General features: G+C 43.7%; 1 long non-coding RNA gene across 3 annotated transcripts; it reads right to left on the bottom strand.

Moving 5' to 3' along the window:
* Positions 1–8,081: 8,081 nt before the first annotated feature.
* On the bottom strand, positions 8,082–13,723 carry LOC144702442 (uncharacterized). 3 transcript variants are annotated; one of them, XR_013581250.1, is made up of 3 exons: positions 12,599–13,723; positions 9,052–9,508; positions 8,082–8,348 (listed from the first exon to the last, which is right to left on the bottom strand). It is a non-coding gene; the product is annotated as an uncharacterized LOC144702442 (long non-coding RNA). The 3 variants fall into 3 exon arrangements; XR_013581251.1 differs by having other exon boundaries at positions 8,082–8,340; XR_013581252.1 differs by lacking the exon at positions 8,082–8,348 and adding an exon at positions 8,361–8,902.
* Positions 13,724–15,701: the final 1,978 nt, after the last annotated feature.

The following is a 15,701-nucleotide window of genomic DNA, read 5'->3' as shown; positions in this document are numbered from 1 at the left end:
TGCTTCCCAACGACAAAACACACTTCGGAACTGGACGTGCTTCGACCGACGGAGCATGGGGTCGTATTTATACTCATTTCGTACCTGTCCGGTGACGTTCGCGTTGAGACTTGGTGAATTCCATTCCAATCGAAAATACTTTCAGTGGTATCTTCGTCCTACAGTCCCACGCTGCGGTAATAAAAGAGGATTATTCAGATTACTAATGTCTTGTTAGAACTTCAGCGTAGACTATGGCGCCCGTTCCTCGGTGGGCTCCTCAGTCGCCTTCCGGATAATCTTTCCAGTACTCCACTGGGGGAGGATACGCCGGTGAAACGAGCTGAACGTTCAGACGGCCCAAGAAGAAGAAGGGATAATGTTCGGACGGTACTGCCGACCCCACAGTCGCCCGATGTCATTTTGCTACGCGTTCGTGGCCCCAAAGGAAACTTATCGCCGTCACGTCATTTGATGGTTCGAGCTCTTAATGACATTTTGTTCACAGAGAATAAAGCGTCACTGGGCTCGGCGGGTCTTTCCTTCCGACCTAACCCTTGCGCGATCTCGCTCCCGACACCAATACCATTCATCAGCGGCTTAGACAGCGACGGAGCCTCCGCGGAACAGTCAACCAGGCCACTGTGAACGGGAGTATCTGATTACGCTGACTTCAGCCATTTTTTTTTGGCAGTTTGCCATACTTTTCGTTTCAAGGATTTGGTCGAGCCGTCGAGTCGCATTCCTCGAGCGTGGACTTCGATGCTGCAATTCGGTGGAATGAGGTGTCGGCGGAAAAAGTTTCCAGGCGAGGACGCGTTTGCTGCGGACGAACTCGGTTGCTCAAGGAGCGTAAAGCACTAGTAATGGCGTGAAGAAAATGTTGTGAAACCTATTTAAGTCTCGGCTATTAAAGAAGAATTCGCATTTCATACAGAAAAAGGAGATTGATTTTAAACGCTCTTAAAAATAATTATCCCCCGCTTTCTTTAATAACTTTCGTTAGTTCCATTGATACGTCGGAAAACCGGCTCGTTTCGGTGGGGACGGGTTGGAAAACCACCTCTATTCGGTGGAGACGGGTCGGAAGACATGGTTTAGGTCAACAAAACTAGGGATTAAATATTCTTTCACATGGCATAATGCTTCTTTTCTTCGCGACTACCTGTCTCTCGACAGCAAGGATTTTAGTTTACCTTCAACGACTCCCTTAACTATTTTTCCTTGAAAGGCGCGCAGCAAACTCAGCGTTGCTACTGTGAAAGGGGATATCCGTGCATTTGGCCGTTTCATTTTTCCTGTTGTCTCACCTTACACGCCATCAGCATTCTGGAGCATGGACACTAGGCAGTATTAAATGGGAAGACGCATCTCGTGGGAAAATTTCTGCTGATGATGCGTTTGGCAGCGACGTTCTCGACAGTCATGCGAGCATATTTTTATCTGGTGGAAATGATAATTTCTAAACTAAAGAGTTCAACCATCCACCAAGATATTAGGCCTACCATCTTGGCTAAACTAAGATCGGAATAGTTTTTTGCTGTTATTCGTTCTTCCTGGAGTGGATACTGCGGTAATATTACTGGGATTTTTTTCATGAAAGCAGTATTAGAGACTACGATAATGTCACGAATTGTTTACTCTTTGTGCAGGCCACAACGCGGTGTTTCAGGCTGTCCTAACTAGTAGCGGTTACTGATTGGCAGTTTTAAGTGTATCTCTCTTTGGGCCTGTAAATCGAGCAAAAGGAGAGACGAGAAAGGTGATGGTAGTGGTCTCATTTGAAAGAAAACTGATATCGCTCAAGAATTAGAAGAAAATTGTTGTAAAAGGAGATCCAAAGTCTGGCGAAGTTCAGTCAGCGTTGAAAACGAATATGCCCCGGTTTCTTTAACCACTTTCGGCAGTTCGATGGTGTCTCTAATACGTGTCTCTCAACACTTGCTCCAAGTCAAGGACGCCTGTTCAGCACTCTTCGGTGGAGACGGGACGGAAAATCAGGGGCGACCATAATGTTAGATAATAGAAACTGCACATTAAATATTCTTTCGAGTATCTAAATATTATTTCAACTGCCATAGCGCTTCTTTCTATCGGGACTAACTTTGATGTCGCTACCTTCCTCCAAGACAAGAAGACTTCTCGTCTATCTTCCACGACTCCCGTAATTATGTTTTCTTGAAGGGCCGCAGGACACTCGACGCTGCTACTGTGAACAGAGATATCCGAAGATTGAATTTAGCCGATGCTATTGGCTGTTTCCTTTGGCCGTCGGCTCACCTTACACACCAACTGTCATTCTCCTCCGTGGACACTAAGCAGTGGTAAACCGAGAAGAGACGCAAGGTCAGAAGTTTTCTGCTGCTGACGCGTTTGCCGACGACGTGCTCGTCAGTTTTACGACGATATTCTTATAGCGTGGTAACGTTAAATTCTAAACGAGGGAGTCTAATCATCCAGTAAAAGATTATGGCGAGCATCCAGTAAGAACGAAAAGTTTTTTGTTGTTATTCCATCTTCTTGGAGCTAATACTGCAGTATTATTAGTGGGAATTTTTTCATGAAAGCCGAAACTGCAAAGAGATAGTTATACGAAAATAATAAAGTGATGTGAACTGCCAATATAAGGTTAGAATAGGTAAAGTCACGGATTGTATTCTCTTAGTGCAGGACATTACGGGATGTTTCCGACTGTCCTATAATAGTCGCCGATGGTAATTGTCAATTTAAAGTGTTATCTCTTCTTCGAGGCTGTAAATCGAGGAAAAGGAGAGACGAGAAAGGTGATGATACTGGTCTCAATTGAAACAAAACAGATATCGCTCAAAACAAGAGATGTGAGGAGAATGAAGAATAGATGAAAGGAGAGAGAGAGAGAGAGAAAGGGATAAACAAAGAAGATAATTATTTATTCCTATTCTTAGATGGTTATATAGGTTAGCATTTATATTATCTTTTGTCGCAGTTGTAATATAAAGAGTTCCATATAGATCGTTGCCGTTATAATGGATTCCTAACTGCTATAGCAAGATGAATGATAACTGTTGGATCATATCTATGTTTAATCCTATCTATATTTAATCATATCTATGTTTAATCCTATCTATGTGTAATCCTCTATTGAATTGTAACCGCTAATCTCATAACGAGTAAAAGGGGCATGGGTTAGATTTTACTAACTACTCTTTATTAATGATCAAATTAGTCCACATCATTGTCATGCTGGCTTTTGGCAAGTTTCTGACTCTGCTTCACCCTCCCATCAAGCACAACAGCGGTTCAAGGACTTTGAGCTTGATCCTGATCCAATCATTATAACCTTTTTGGAGGGGCTTGGTGAGAGCATATACGAGTTGATCTTCACTTCTCACAAATTTTACATATGTTCTTGGATGCCACTTGCTCTCAAAAGAAATGGAAATCTATCTGGATGTGCTTTGTTCTGGCATGAAAGATTGGATTCACCGCAAGATATGTCGCCCTGATCTTGTCACACCATAGAAGCAGAGACTGCTCTGAATTGATGGTGATTTTTCTGAGGATAGATTGTACCCTGAGGATTTCTGAGGATAGAAGTCAATAGCTTTTTACAGCCCCAAGAAATAAGGTTTTTACTAACATATAATTGAAAGACGCTTGTTGATCTTCTGATGGATTTTTCATCTTACTAATGTGGATCACTAAAGGCATTAATGGTTAAGCATAAATCTTTATGAATGAATAATCATTGCAGTATGGATCCTTTAAGATATCGAAGCAAATGCTTGAGGGCTTACAAATCACTACTTGACGGTGAGTGCATTTTCTGTCATATCTTATTTGTCTGTATATAGAACCACTGATTACTATATCATTATCATCTACAGAATATGAAAGGGTGCAAGGATTAGAAACAGATTTTCAGTTTTCCATATTGGACTAATTTAGCTTGAGTTAAAAAATATCGTGTATAATGTTTCAAAAGTTCAATTCCTATGAAATAATGTGCACATCCTAAATCTTTATCCTATTTCTATATCTTGATGATGTGCAAGATTAGTGATAGCAGAAGTATTTGGACTCATAATTAGAATATCATCCACATAAATAAATAAAAAGAATAAGACCAAGTTTTAGCTTAAAATATAAGTGTGTATGTGTTTTAGAACCGACGAAGCCGTTTTTTAAGTGAGAGGAAAGTTTGGAGAATCAAAGTCATGGAGATTGTTTTATACCAAAGAGAGAATTCATTAGAAGTCATGCATGGTTTATGATTTTTTTATCTTTAAAATCAAGTTGTTGTTCCATGGAGATTGCTTCATGTAAATCAACATAGCAAAAAAAGGCATTAGACACATCTAGTTGATGTATCTTCCGATTCATGATAACAGCCAAGGATAACATTAAATAGTAGTATTTTTTATAACTGGTCTAAAAATTTCACTAAAATTGTATCATTCTTGTTGATTATATCCGTTATCTACATATCAGGTTTTGTAGCTGTCTAATTCTTCACTGGGTTTAATTTTTAGTCTGCAGACCCACTTGCATGAGATTACATGAAAGTTCAGATTATGTGGAACTAAGGTCATGTGTTATTGGGTTTAAGATCATTATATTGTGATGTCATGGCCTGCACCCAATGATTGTTTTTAATGCAGAAGCAAAGGAAGTGGGTTCCATATTTTTAGTTTGATTGCCTTTTCAAACACTGTTGAAAAGGATACTTAGTTGACAGATGGAACTGTTTAGAAAAAGCAGATTCTTATTGTTTGTTAAACAAGCTCTCTGAATTCTCCTGTTTGTAGATATCTTAAAGGCTTTTAGTTTTAAAGATATCATGTGGTTCAGGAGTGCAATCTAAAACAGGGAAGATATTGGGAAATTGTTATAATATGATACAGGGACAGGTTTTTAGAGTTATATCAACTGAATTTGATTTGTTGGTTAAGTACACACGAGAGAAACTAGATGGACCATTATCTAGACACTCAAGTGTATTTAAATTTGGTTTGAGTCTAGGCGCAGAGTTTACAAGGATTGAAGAAACAATGTATGTGGAAACATTATCAGCGTAAGGCATATGAAAGTCATGTGCATTGCAATTGTTGATGGATTAGTCTAGAAGAGATCATTATACTCCACTTGTTTCAGTGCTATGATTATATGAAAAGCGAAAATAATGTTCATAAAAGGGAACATAGCGTGAGATGAGAAGTTTACCTTTGTGTAGGGAAAGACATCTATCTAACGTGTATAGAACTGTAGCCTAATAAAATACACCTCTCTAAACTTGCTTCAATTTTATTATGATCATACCGTTTCTAATAAGGATAACATAAACAACCAAATTTTCTTAGAAAAGAATAATATGGTTATGGGATCTATCCAAATGTCCTTAAAGAGCTAAGTGTATGATGTCCAGGGACTTGTTAGAATCATGGTAGGTTGGATAAAAAGGTAGTTTATGGGATTTGCAATGTTGCAAGATTCACATATAAAATTTCAATCTAATTGCGAAACAGGAAGTCGAAACTTTTTTATTATTGAATTTAAAACATGAAATTGGGGGCGTGCAAGTCTAGAATGCCAGGTTATGGAGGATGTCATTTCTCCAAGAAAAGTAACTATAGCTGGATTGTGTGTCTTCAAGTGGTAGGGACTGTCTTTAACTGCTCCTTGATGTAGGACCTAATGAGTTATTTTGTCTCTCAAATGATAATAGAAATCATGAAATTTGACAAATACATTGTTATCTCTAGTAAGTTTTCGATTAAATACTACGTTCTTGCTGATTTATGGTACATCCATAATAATTTTAAATAGAGAATTCTATTTAACGTAGAAAAATTCGAATAACAGATAGACAATTTTCCTAAACCTGCACCACTACCTCTTTGGAGTTCATTGTTTTTGTAATAAACTTCATGATGTGAAATTGCATTCTGATCTCCTGTTACATGGTGAGTTGCTTTACAGTTAGGATAGCACCCCTGATTTTATGAAGAGTTTGAAAATTTCTTTGTAGGTCTGGACACTCACTTGTGTATGGACAAATTTTTGGCGCAGTTGAGAGTGAGGTTGAAACCTTTGATTTCTGTCTCTTCCACTCCTCGATTCTGAGTAGAATTTATATTCTGACCTTGAGTGTGTCTGTTGTTAGCCATGGGAGGTGTGGGATTTCTGTCCTCTTCTTGATTCAACATCAAGAATGCTTTCTGTGAGTTCTGATTAGGAACAATATCAACATTTTAAATGATAGATGTTTGTCTCATTAGTAACAACGAATTTTAGATGATAGATGTAGGCAGATATTAATCCATCCAGCAAATGTGCTTTCTAAATTCTCACAGGGATCTTATGATGATTTTGCCTTGCTGATGTATCTCAAGACGGAATCATTTTTAGTTTGGAGACAAAATCCTAGTATCTATTGATCCTTTCTCCTCCACTTCTTGAACTCTGGATATTCTGCCATGTTTCCTTGTTCAGCCGGAGTAGAAATTGGAGGAGAAATGCCCTTCAATAAATTTTATTAAAACATACCCCTTCAAGACTGGAAGCATTTCACTTTACCATATTTGGTAATTGTCGCTAATAAACTTTGGATTGATCATGATCCCTGTAGGAATGAAAGCTGGGATCTGCACGGCAGTCAGTGTTGAGACGATCCATGTTCTTGAACAGTTGAAAGAAGAAAAAGAAGAAGAATTGGAGATAGAGAGAGAGCGAGAGGAGGAAGAGAGACACAAGAACAAGAACAATGTTTGAGATCGTATTATATTCCGCAAACTATTACATTAATGTTGGTTCGTATTTATATTGTGTATAGTTATAACTACTATAGTTAGTTTGTTATAATTGTAGCCGTTATAACAAGTTATAACAGCTAGTTTATAACAAATAGTGGTCGTTGGATCTTGGGGATAAATGTGAGACCTATCTATATGAATCCTATCTATGTGTATCTTATCTAAATGTATTCCTGTCTATATTTAATCCTAAACTATGTTTAAACTTATATTGAATCCTACATCTATTTCTCTAACGAGTATATGGGGTAGGTGTTCATTTCTTACTATCTAATCTTTTATTGCAGTCCCTATTAGTCTAGGCAATGCTGACTCCATTCTTCTGGACCCCGCTTTGCTGATGTGGCGTCTGAGTGCCAATCCTACGTGACAATGACAAGTAAAACTCCTCTTATTAGTCGGCACACTGATCTCACTAGTTAATACATTGGGAATGGCAGTCAAGGAATTCATTTCAGCCACCTTGGTGTCCATCTACTGCTCTGATACTATGAAAGAAAACTTATTCTTTTAAGAACACAAAGAGAGATGAGCAGAGAAGGACGAAGAGAAGAAAGGAGAGATGGAGATGGATGAACACTGAAGAATGCTGTCTATTCCCATACTTAGATGATTACATTGGTTGGTATTTATATTGTCTATAGTTTCATACATAATGTAAATATATTTATGCTAGATAGTATCTGTTATAATGGACTGTAACGGCTATTACAGGATGAATGGTAACCGCTAGCTCCTATCTCTGTTTAATCATATCTATGTATAATCCTATATCGTGGCTGTTATAATGAATTGTAACGCCTATTACAGGATGAATGGTAACCGTTAGATCCTATCTCTGTTTAATCATATGTATGTATAATCCTATCTCTGTTTAATCATATATTGAATCCGGACCATTAATCCCATAACAAGTATAAGGGGTGCGTATTTTGATTTTACTAACTACTCGTTATTGATAATCCTATCAGACCATCACCTCTTTCTACACTCTTTTTCCTAACTTTACGGGCCTTAAAAAGAGAATACACTTTTTGCTGCCCAGTAGTAATGTCTATTAGTTTGGACAGCCGGAATCATCCCGTTGTGGCCTGCACAAAGAGTATACAATTCGTGACATTATCGTTGTCTATCTTGTATTTTTGAACGTAACATCGCTTTAATAATTTCGTATTACTACGTCTCTGCAGTTTCTGCTTTTAAAAAAGCAAATAATGTTACCGCATTATCAGCTCCAAGAAGAAGGGATGACAAAAAGTTATTCTGATCTTGGTAGAGCCAAGATGCTAGCTGTAATATCTTGCTCGATGGTTGAAATCCCTCGTGTAGAAATCAACAGTAATACCCGATTAAAGAATTTGGACATGACTGCCGAAAAAGTCGTCAGGAAACACGTCATTATCAGAAACGTTCTCACCTGACGCGTCTTTCACTTTGCCACTGTCTAGCGCCCGTGGTGGAGAATGCATATTGCCGTATAAGATGAGACGACAGAAAAAGAAAACAGTCCAAAGCGTCGGCTAAATTCAATCCCCGGCTATCCCTGTTCACAGTAGCACCGTCGAGTTTCCTGCAGCCCTTCAAGAAAAACTAATTACGGGAGTTGTTGAAGATAGCCGACAATTCTTCTTGTCGTGAGGAAAGGTAATGATACTGAAGCTTTTCGGGATAGAAAGAATCGCTGTGGCATGTGAAAAAGTATTCACATACTCGAAAGAATATTTAATCCTAACCGTCTCCACCAAAGGGTGCTGATTTTTATACCCCCCACCACCGAAGAGTGGAGATGGGTCGGAAAACCAATATAACTCAGGTATTAGCTCATTAATTAGGGTTAGGAATGTGGATATGTGCTCAGGTTGCATTTCTACTTAAAGAACCGGGCCATCGCTAACAATAAAGAAGTTCAATATTCATTGCAAGGTTGGAGATAACTGTTTAGGAATTTCATGATTTTCTCGGACACATCAATTGAATTTATCTTAAGAAAATATGCTACAAGAATGTTTGTCATTAGTAAATTTTATAAAGAGATCTAAATATCAGATTTATCATTGTTCGCACAATGAGTTATCCCGTTCAATATCCGGTTATCCCCGTTCAAGGTAGCGGGGTTGCCTTTCCTGCGGGCCCTTTAAGAATAAGAAAATACGGGGGTCGTTGAAGGTATAACATAATCCATGTTGTCGTGGGGAAGGTAGTGAAGGAAGAAAGACACGCTATGGCATGTGAAAAAGTATTTGGATACTCAAAAGAATACTTAATCAAGAGTTTATATTACCTAAAATATTGGTCGCCGCTGGTTTTCCGACCCGTCTACACCGAAGCGTGCTCACAGGACGTATTCGACTTGTAGCAGGAGTTGAGGCCGACGTATTAACAAAACGATGGAACTGCCAAACGTTATTGAAGAAACCGGGAAATTATCGTTTTCAAAGCAGTCTGAATTCTGCCGTGCCATCGGTCTCAAGTAAATCATTTATTAAAAATATTAAAATTTATTCTCCTTTTTGGAGAGCCAAGAGTAAAATAGGTTATAGGTTTCACAACATTTTCTTCACGCCATTACTAGTGCTTTACGCTCCTTGAGCAACCGAGTTCGTCCGCAGCAAACGCGTCCTCGCCTGGAAACTTTTTCCGCCGACACCTCATTCCACCGAATTGCAGCATCGAAGTCCACGCTCGAGGAATGCGACTCGACGGCTCGACCAAATCCTTGAAACGAAAAGTATGGCAAACTGCCAAAAAAAAATGGCTGAAGTCAGCGTAATCAGATACTCCCGTTCACAGTGGCCTGGTTGACTGTTCCGCGGAGGCTCCGTCGCTGTCTAAGCCGTTGATGAATGGTATTGGTGTCGGGAGCGAGATCGCGCAAGGGTTAGGTCGGAAGGAAAGACCCGCCGAGCCCAGTGACGCTTTATTCTCTGTGAACAAAATGTCATTAAGAGCTCGAACCATCAAATGACGTGACGGCGATAAGTTTCCTTTGGGGCCACGAACGCGTAGCAAAATGACATCGGGCGACTGTGGGGTCGGCAGTACCGTCCGAACATTATCCCTTCTTCTTCTTGGGCCGTCTGAACGTTCAGCTCGTTTCACCGGCGTATCCTCCCCCAGTGGAGTACTGGAAAGATTATCCGGAAGGCGACTGAGGAGCCCACCGAGGAACGGGCGCCATAGTCTACGCTGAAGTTCTAACAAGACATTAGTAATCTGAATAATCCTTTTTTATTACCGCAGCGTGGGACTGTAGGAAGAAGATACCACTGAAAGTATTTTCGATTGGGATGGAATTCACCAACGCGAACGTCACCGGGCAGGTACGAAATCAGTATAAATACGACCCCATGCTCTTTCGGTCGAAGCACGTCCAGTTCCGAAGTGTGTTTTGTCGTTGGGAAGCAAAAGACTGATGGGAAACCTCAAGGTCGTGGGAGGGCTCTTAGCCCTCATGCTGTGCCTGGGCACGTCCTCTGCCGCCAGGATGTTAACCAGCGGTGGCGGCGGGAGTGGAGGGGGAGGCGGCGGAGGAGGGGGCTCTGGAAATGGCTCCGGTAGTGGCTACGGATCCGGCTCGGGCTCGGGCTTCGGGTCTGGGGGCGGACCTGGTGGCGGCGGGTATGGCTCCGGAGGCGGGGGCGGCGGCGGCGGTGGGCAAGGAGGAGGTAGCGGATCTGGGTACGGGTCCGGTAGCGGGTCTGGCTACGGCGCCGGCGGTGGCAACGGAGGTCAGGGCGGCGGCGGCGGAGGTGGCGGCGGCCAAGGCGGCGGCGGTGGGCAAGGAGGTAGCGGATCCGGTTACGGGTCCGGCAGTGGGTCTGGCTACGGCTCTGGGGGCGGCAACGGAGCTTACGGGAGCGGCGGGGGAGGTGGCGGAGGCCAAGGAGGCGGCGGCGGAGGTGGGAACGGTAACGGGTCTGGATACGGCTCCGGGTATGGATCCGGTTCCGGCTCTGGTTCCGGCAACGGTGGCTCTGGAGGCGGCGGCGGCGGTGGTGGCGGCGGGGGCGGAAATGGGTCGGGCTCGGGTTCTGGGTACGGCTCTGGATACGGGTCTGGGTCTGGCGCCGGTTACGGTGGCCGTCCTTGAAGATAAACTTACGAGGGTTTTCCCGCTACCTTGCACCATGCATCGTGCTTTTTTAGCTTTTCTTCAATAAATCCTTCCTCTCGGATGGCAGTCAGCGACTCGGACGCCTCTGTATAAAACCCAATGGGAGATCTATTACATACTGCATACTAATACTTTTATTATCGTGCCACGGAGAGCAAAACAAAATGACTCCACGTACTCGTCTTCGTATGGACTCCTCGGACGATCCGGGTGGCACGTGACCCGGGGTGGGTCGTGGGCTCACTCTGGAGCCATGAGCGCCGGCATGGCATCGGGTACTGGAGATAGTGGGCGTGCAAGCAACCGCTTGATGCGCTCGGTGAGGGCAGCCATGGTGCGGAGATATGCCCCTTGCTCCTCGGATGGGTCTTCTCGGGGTCAGTGCTGTCGGCGTGGTCTTCCTCGTCTGCGTCCTGCTCCTCGGCCGCGTGCGGCGGCGGCCCTAGGTGAAGCCTCGTCAACAGGAGCCTTCCCGTGTGGGTAACGACTCGTCGTTGCCCAATCCTCGTTGTCAATAGATGACGAGACACCTAGTTTTCTCGGGGAGGTCTGGGGACCGTCGGTGTCCACGGTGTGCATGGGTGTGCTCAAGTGGACCGGATGGTCCGGGGGCACTCGCCTCGGCGAGTGCGGTCCGGGCGGGCTCCGTAGGTGGTTGGGATAGGCCGCCTACGTGCGTCACGGGACGGTGCTCCGAGAGGGCCGTCTGGTGGCCTCTCTCGTCGAGCAACGATCCAATGCGTCATGGGGAGGTCGAACCTTCGAGTTGCGCCCTCTTGCTCGATTGTGTCTCAATGGTCATGTCTCTAGGTACCTAGATGGTTTTCGAAAAGTCGATGCGATGCAGAAATGATGGTTAAATGGAGTCGGAGACGTACTATGAGCATCCACAGCCGGGCTCTGATACCAAGTTGATGTCAGACATCGTCGGGGACGTCGTCCGGTCGACACCAAATATGATGGTTTGGTGCCAATAAGTAGACATGGTCGTTCTGTTCTGTTCGTTTGAAACGAACACAAAATTCGCACAAAAGAACCGCACAGGCCCTTGTTCTTTGTTCGGTTCTTTTTCTTTTACAAAAACGAACAAAATTCGCACATTCGCACAATTCGCACATTCGCACAAATTCGCACATTCGCACAAATTCGCACATTCGCACAAAATTAGACTAAAATTCGCACAAAGCGAACAAAAGAACAGAACACGGGTCTGTTAAATGTTCTGTTCGAATTCGTTTTTGTTCTGTTCGTAAATCCGAACAGAACGAACAATTCGCACAAATTTGCACCAAAAGAACAGAACGACCATGTCTACTGATAAGGGATGATGGTATCGAACGTCGGCGGTGTCGTCATCCGACAGATGAAACCCTAACGGGTGGTGTAACTACAACGTGATGAATGTGTCCTACGTGTCATACGTGCAGGCTCCAACTCGAGGGAGGCGCCAAGCTCCAAGCTTGGATGGATCGTCGGGTGACAGCGACGGTGGCCTCTCGAACCTCGTCAGAGCGACGAAGGCGTTTACGGCCAAACGAAATATATCCGTAGGGCTCGCACGTAACGGATGTACTCATCCGTGCCGGTAAGACACTCAAAGGTTGTAGTTTTCTCTCAATACCTGTCTCACCTACCTAGCCCGAGCGCGGTGGAGTCAAATCAAAATTATACTGCAAGGAATAAGTAAACGAGCGTCGGGAGAGGACGACGTAACTTGTCAGTGGGCTCGTAGTGCAGAATCCGATGACGACCGGCAGCAACGAAGCAGGTGGGGCAGAGAGGCGCCGGAGAGCGGTGGAGGCTCGACGAGCAATATAATGCTGGGGCAGTTGGAAGAGAAGAGTGCGAGGAGATAGGACGGTGGAGCGACCAACGGTGACGGCGTGGCTCGAGCAGCTTGGCAAACCCGTTGTGCTAACACACAGTAGTCTGCCCGGGTGGTCACTCAGCATGTGCAAGCGGCAACGTCCGTCGGAGGATGGTCCCCCGGCGGAGGATGGTCCCCTGGCAGCATTCGGTAGTGGGTGGCAGGTCAAGCCATCACGCAGCGGCAGCTGGCAGCTCAATCGTCCCAAGGATCCACGGTCAGGTCCAACCCAATTCTCGTTCAGGCGACCGTCATGAATTTCAGGCGACGAAGCCGAAGGGAACGGGGTTCAAATCCCAGACTGGCTATAGGATGGTAGTGGCAGCTTGGATCCCCTAGATAACCGGCCACAACCTGACATACCGGCAGATTGCTATCAGACGATCAGATCCCACGTTTGCTGCCCTGGGTTTTCAGGATGGTAAGAACCCCTCGTGGCTGGACTAGGGCCCCAAGCGCATCTGGTCGAGGACCAGCCGCACGTGGAATACAGCCCCGAATGCGCGCCCGAAGTCACGGTGGCGCCGACCTCTTCTTCAATCGGCCGGTTCCTAGGCGACGGGAAGACCGTTCGGAAGGGGCTCTCAGACGACGAGAAAGATTGTTCGGAAGTGCTTCTCAGGCGGCGAAAATTCCCGATCGGGAATGATAATCAAAGGTTGCACGCCAGGAGCATGGCTCCCTTGCACCGCGACCAGGGGAAGTTGAGCATCGGCAGACTCGTTGACTGCCGCCGGTGTAGGGAGAAAGGCCACGACCGTATCCTTACACGACGGTTTCTTTGTTTCTTCACGTCAGGCGGGACCGTGGATAAAATCTGGGAGGGGCGAGAAAGATCGTTAGATCTCCTGCTGTCTCAGGAAACTGCCTCCTTTGATGGATTCACGATTTCTTCTCTCCTTTCCCCCCTCTTCTTCTCTCTGGAGGGGGTGAGACCAAGACTTGACAACACAATTCTCCTTCAAAATTTCCTGGTCTAAGTTTCTCGATCGCCCTCTCTTCCCTTATAAAGGGGAAAGAGATGGGCCCTTACATGGGCCAAAAAGAGAAGTCCATTAGGGGAGCCCATATAAATGGGCTTCCCCATTACAACAAAGAAAAAAACATAGAAAAACAAAGGGGGAAAATTAAGGAGATAGGGAAAGAAGGGAGAGAGGCATAGGGGAAAGGGTCAAAGAAAGGCCCCTCCCCCTTGACGGCAAAAGGGCGGATGGACGAAACGTGTCGCGAACGCGACAAAACATGACAATGCGAACGGGGAAAATGCAGAAACACAAAAGAGAGAGAGACGAAAAACAGAAATGATACTCGAGCATCTTCACCCAGTCTTCAACGTCGAGGGCGCGCGGTGCGGGTGACGTCGTTGACGATCCTTGATGGCGTGCACCATCACTGAGATAACCCATGAAAGTTAGGGAGAGATTGAATCATACGATGATCAGTTTTAAAATTTGAGCCCTCATCTATAGGTGCATTAATCTTAGTAAGTGGCTCATATCCTAGAGGAGAAGAATATAGTTTAATCTACGTTGTCTATTTCCTTCATTTATTAGCAAATCCTCAAGATGATTATTTTGATTATACCATGCCTCTCGTTTATCTCCTTAACTTTCATTATCATTTTGTTTTAGTGATCGCCTGCCTTCATGATGGGATATATCTTATAATTCATAAAACATTATAGAGTGTTCAAGACGAGACTTGTACATTTTTTCGTGCCATCCTCAGTCTTGTTGAGCTGATTGCACTACTTTAATTAAGATTATTAACAGCCAGAAAATCACAAAAAATAAAAGAAATAAAATCATTAATGACCACCGTTCCCAGACAATGGTGCCAAATGATAATCTCAAATTTAGGGGTTTTAATTCGTCTTTGGTAATTTAAATTATTCAATAAAAATATATTTAGGCGTACTTAGGAATATTTAGCTAGTGATGAGTACAAGTCTTCTCCGCATGGAACAATGATTGAGGAATTAAGTTTTTATTATAATGATGATCAAAGAGAGAAGAAATGAAGACAAGAGTAGAATGTGTAAGCTAACGAGTAAAAAGACGTAATAGTTATATTTTAATTTAACTTAGTAAAGAAAAGAGTAAGTGAACATAGAATTTTGCATAACGATATGTGGATGAGATATAGGATGTGAATGATAATGTATTGGTTGAATGCAGAACGGTGTGATGGGAAGGATAGAGACGAGATAAGAGGAATGTAAGGAGGTGATATTATAGTAAAAAGTGGACAGAAATTCCTAACTAAGCAAACTATGATGTCGAGAAAAGAGCAATGTAAGGCAAAGATGCTTACCTTAGATTCTTATCTTCCACCAGGATCACGGAGATTTGTGAAATCCAGTAAGCTCCCCCTCTTTTCTAATGCTTCTCCCCACACACCCACGACAATAAGAACACAAATTGATAGATGTCAAAACTGGTGTAACACGATGTTCGGAATGGACACCTCGTGTTACGTCTGGAAAATAGACTCTAAATACAATGAAATGAGGTCAATTAACGTATATGATTCCAGAAAATAATAACGAAAAATATTCCAGTCCTCGATGAAATGAGACGTAAATCAGCGGACAACACATGACGGGTTTTTGTCACGATCAAGCTTCCACTATTCCGGGTGCTCAGCTCAAGGTCAACGAGGTGGGGAACATCACCGTCCGTGAGTGTCCACACCGTCGACGTGAACGACAGTTCTAAATACCATCAAAGCGAATGACTTAACATGATGATGGTGGCTAAGTCCTATAAGTGTTTTAAACTCATTCGGGGCGACAAGCAATTAGAGACCAGCACTGAAAGAAGTAAGTAACACTGTAATGTAAGGGAAGAAAAGTGTGACCTGTGGAGTTCTGTATCGAAATGCCTTGAGCTTATAATGCACAGCGTAGTGTATTGAGGATTGCCAAAAGAGAACCACTAAGTGCAGCAAT

This window comes from Wolffia australiana, chromosome 4 (genome assembly GCF_029677425.1).
Source record: "Wolffia australiana isolate 7733 chromosome 4, ASM2967742v1".
Taxonomy (NCBI): Eukaryota; Viridiplantae; Streptophyta; class Magnoliopsida; order Alismatales; family Araceae; genus Wolffia; species Wolffia australiana.
The sequence above is the reverse complement of the archived record's forward strand: the minus strand, read 5'-3'. Positions and strand labels throughout refer to the sequence as shown.